Genomic DNA, 4,421 nt, shown 5'->3' with positions numbered 1-4,421 from the left:
CTGCTGATGACTGTAACACCCCTGAGGATGTGCCTAGAGATCTTGCTGCTCCTGTGCCACCAGCTGATGATGTTATGTTATCTGCCATGGTTCCTTCTCCTGACACTGGCATCACTAGCATATTACCTCTTAACCATGATTCTGATGATGGCCTGGATGAGGCCAGGACTTTTTCATCAACTAAGAGCCTTTGACAACTTAACAGCTAAAAGGTTTTAAATATGAGTTTATACCCTTCATCAATTGGGATGTGTCACATCTGCTAATCAGAAGGATCTGGATAGCCAGGACCAAGAGAGAGCAGTAGCCTTGGACTCTAAGTGTCTAACAGACAAACAACTCACTAGAAAGATGAAAGAATTGAAACAACAGAACCAAGACACTCGGGATCAAGTGGAAAAAGAGAAGGAATGCCATGGAAAGCTGTCCAAAGAGCAGGGAGCTCTGAGGGAAAAGCTGTAAGTTCACATTCAAATCATAGATTCCTGGTGACCGAGAATTCTGAATTAGGCAGCTCTGGACCATATGCAGCAGGCAGTCAGGCAGAAAGCAGGAAGGTCTGAGGGTCTTGCCAACCTCCTGCAGTCTTCCCGACAATGAGAGAGAGCTGGAGCAGACTCTACATAGCTGAAGCAAGCAAGTAGATACACCAAGGAATTAACTAAAGGGTAGGATTCCCTGAAGCTAGAGCTGTGCAAGAACAACAAGAACAATGAGGACCTAAAGGAGAACTCAGAACTGGAGGAAAGCCTTTGAGTCCCACTGACTAAGAAAGTGGCCATGCAACTCAGAATGAAGTAGCTGCAGAAGAAGTTGCAGAAGTCTGAGCTCCTACTGCTGCAATCCTATAGCCAGTCTGAACTTGATCCTCCTCCCCCAAACATAGTAACCAGAAATTACAGTAGGCTATGGAAGAGCAGGAACATCTGGAAACACTTGTGTGGCAGCTAATGGAGTTGGTGAAGCAAACACAGGTGGAGAGAGACCACTATGTAGAATGAAAGAAGACAGGTCATTATGGGAAAAAAAGATGCAGCATGTTGGAGGAGATGCACACCTTGAAAGAGGAGAAGGAGCCCAGTGTAAGAGAAGTACTGAAGCTGGAGACCAACTGGGCAGAACTAAGAAGTCAGCTGGTGGAGCCACAGCCTCCACAGCCCACAGCAAGGTCGCCTGAGGCAAAACAAAAACTGCAAGTTGAGGCCCAGCAGCTGCAAAAAGGAGTTGGAGAGCATGGCAGAACAGCTACAGGCCCAAGTTTAGGAGAACGAAAGGCTGACTCACCTGAACCATGAGCAAGAGGAGCAGCTTCTGGTGCTGGAGAAGTTAGCCAAATCTGTGACCAGCAGGTGGAGGATCACAAGAAAGTCCTGAAGAGCATGGAAAACAACCACACCACCATCAGCCATGAGATCTTGCCAAACCCTGACCTCAAGGAGCAAATGGCTGAGCTGCAGGATGGCTTCTTAAGGCTGACCAATGAGAACAGGAACTTACCAGCATGCAGCAGTCTGAGAAGCATGTCAAGAATGAGATGATCAAGAAACTGGGCCAGCTGCAGGAAAATCTGGATGAGATGAAGGAGATGGTGGAGCTGAAGAGCCAAGAGGTTCCGGGTCTGCAGAAGAAGCAAGACAAGTGCCTATCTTCCCAGCAGTAGGAGTTGGTTGCCCATCAACAGCATGTGGCCAACTACGGGCAGATGACTTTCAAGAAGGCAGCGAAGAACCACCAGAAGCTTCTGATGCAGACCCAGCTCCTGGACCAGCTGCAGCACAAGGAAGTGCACAAGGATGGCAGCTGAGACAGTCCACCAGGAGTGGGAGGAGACTGAGGAGCACCTGGGAGCCACCAGGCAGCAGAACCAGCTGCTGCAGGCCCAGCTGAACCTCTTGGCTGAGAAGGCTCCTCAGATCAATCTGACCATCACAGAGTGCCTAGATAGTCATGGAGCTAGTGCTGAGGAAAATCAGGCATGGCTGTATGGGCAGCCGAGGGAGCAGGATGCAATGTGCTGGCTCATGACTCCTCTGGCAACCTTGTCCCAGAGTGGGCTCAAGAAGGAGGCCTGGGGCTCTGGGAGTGGGAGTGACCTTGTGCGTGGGGAGAGCCACTTCCTGGGGGTCATTCTAGAGAACATGGGGTTCAAGAAGTAGATAGGAGAACTGGAACATTGTTACACACAGCTCTCTGGAGAGATGGATGTCAGCAGAGAGTACATTGTCCTCTATCAAAACCAGAGGGCAGTGCTGAAGTAGATACAACAGGAGATGGAGGAATACATCAGCCAGGTGTCCCAGGACAAGGAGGAGATAAAGATGGAGCACCAAGATTAGGCATTTCAATTTGACAGTGAGTGCAACAAGTGGCAGGACAAGTTCCTGGCAGAGCCATGCTGCTGAGCCCACCTCAGGGCCCTAGGGTTCCCAAAAGAAACTTAAAGCTACCCTTGAGGAAGGGGACTGTGAAGATGTGATCCTTGCTGACAATGTGGTGCCTGAGCAAGGAGACTTTAGAGCAGCTTCACTCCCAGAGAACTGCACTGTGCAGCAGAACCTGTACCTGTGGTGTATGTACCCATGGTGTAAGATCCAGAATCTCCAAGAGTATGCAGGCTTGGACAGCAACTCCTATGTCCCCTTCTTCTGGGCTGATGGTACAGATGAGATGATTATCATGCTTATCTAAAGACTAACAGTCAAAGCCTGGCAAAGTGAGGCTGGGAGTCTGCCCCACCCCAGTCCCTGCCAGTCCAGTCCCTGCACCCTGTCCCTGCCATTCCCTCCCAGTCATTCTTTCATGCTTATAAGAGCAAGAGAAGATCCATTGTTTTATCAGTGGGACTAAATACATGTAGACTCTTGTCTCGGCAAGGGCCAAATCTTAATTTCTGGACTCTAGTTTCAGAAACAGAGCCAGATTCGCATAGTTATTGAGCAGGCTGCCTCTCTGGAAGGGATTCTGAGCAGGGCAATTGGGCAGTATTTTCATATTCCTTAGGACAGATGGAACTTACTGAAGGCCAGGTGAGGGCATCGTCTTGTGGAGGCATAGTCTTGAACTGGCACTGTGGGGCAGTGCTTTCAGCATAGCTCCCATCTTTGTGTGTGTGTGGTTATTCTGTGAATGAAACTCAGGGCTGGGTGTTTCCCCAGATTAGTTCCCATTTTAGAGGCAGTTTAGGGCAGGATTACCTGAACAGCATTCCCATGGGCCACCTGGCTAACTGTAGATTAGTTGAGGTCACAGGCACAACCATTCTACTTACAGGGGCTTTCAGCCCCTTATAGGCACTTTGGGACAGGACAACTAGATGGGAAGACTTATATTACAATTTAAGAGGGCTCATGTAGGCCAGGTGGGACAGGCTGCTTGAAGAGGAGCCAAAACTATAGTGATATGAACAGATCAGTAGTTGCCAGGGAAGGGGCAGATAAGGGTTATTACAAAAGAGCAAATCCTTTACAAAGGAGTTTTGAATAGTTCATGTTATTAATATGGTGGTATAGTCATAAAGCTCCATATTTTCAAAATGCATTTTACTCTGGACCATCATTAACTAATTGTGTTGTTTATAAATTAAAGGACTGCAATGGGGATACTGAGATGATAAAATAGAATAAAAATTGTAAGAAATAGAAGTTTATTAAAGCTAAAAATTTTACAAAATTTAATGTACTCTTTTCTCTGTGCCAATCATTTAGAATACTAGAGTTCATTACCACTATGAGGACGTGAGGCACAATAAGATATATATGTGATGTGAATCTGTCTCCAAGAAAGAATATTTCTTACTCTGGAATTAATAGGTATAGGCAAGAACTTTCTCAATGGAACCCCAGCAGCTCAGCAACTAAGAGATAGCATAGCTAAATGGGACTTCATAAAACTAAAAAGCTTCTGCTCATCAAAAGAAATGGTCTCTAAACTGAAGAGACCACCCACAGAATGGGAGAAAATATTTGCCAGCTACACATCAGACAAAGGACTGATCACCAGAATATATAGGGAACTCAAAAAACTAAATTCTCCCAAAGTTAATGAACCAATAAAGAAATGGGCAAGTGAAGTAAACAGAACTTTCTCAAAAGAAGAAATTCAAATGGCCGAAAAACACATGAAAAAATGCTCACCATCTCTAGGAATAAAGGAAATGCAAATTAAAACCACACTAAGATTCCACCTCACCCCTGTTAGAATAGCCATCATTAGCAACACCACTAACAACAGGTGTTGGCGAGAATGCAGGGAAAAAGGAACCCTCTTACACTGCTGGTGGGAATGTAAACTAGTACAACCACTCTGGAAAAAAATTTGGAGGCTATTTAAAAAGCTAAACATTGATCTACCATATGATTCAGCAATATCACTCTTGAGTATATACCCAAAAGACTGTGACACAGGTTACTCCAGAGGCACCT

The 4,421-nt window shown here is 46.1% G+C and overlaps 1 pseudogene; it reads left to right on the top strand.

The window, feature by feature from the left end:
• Positions 1–351: 351 nt before the first annotated feature.
• Positions 352–2,156, top strand: LOC141421682 (golgin subfamily A member 2 pseudogene; annotated as a pseudogene).
• The last annotated feature ends 2,265 nt before the right edge of the window (positions 2,157–4,421 follow it).

Source organism: Castor canadensis, chromosome 3 (assembly GCF_047511655.1).
Source record: "Castor canadensis chromosome 3, mCasCan1.hap1v2, whole genome shotgun sequence".
NCBI lineage: Eukaryota > Metazoa > Chordata > Mammalia > Rodentia > Castoridae > Castor > Castor canadensis.
The sequence above is the reverse complement of the archived record's forward strand: the minus strand, read 5'-3'. Positions and strand labels throughout refer to the sequence as shown.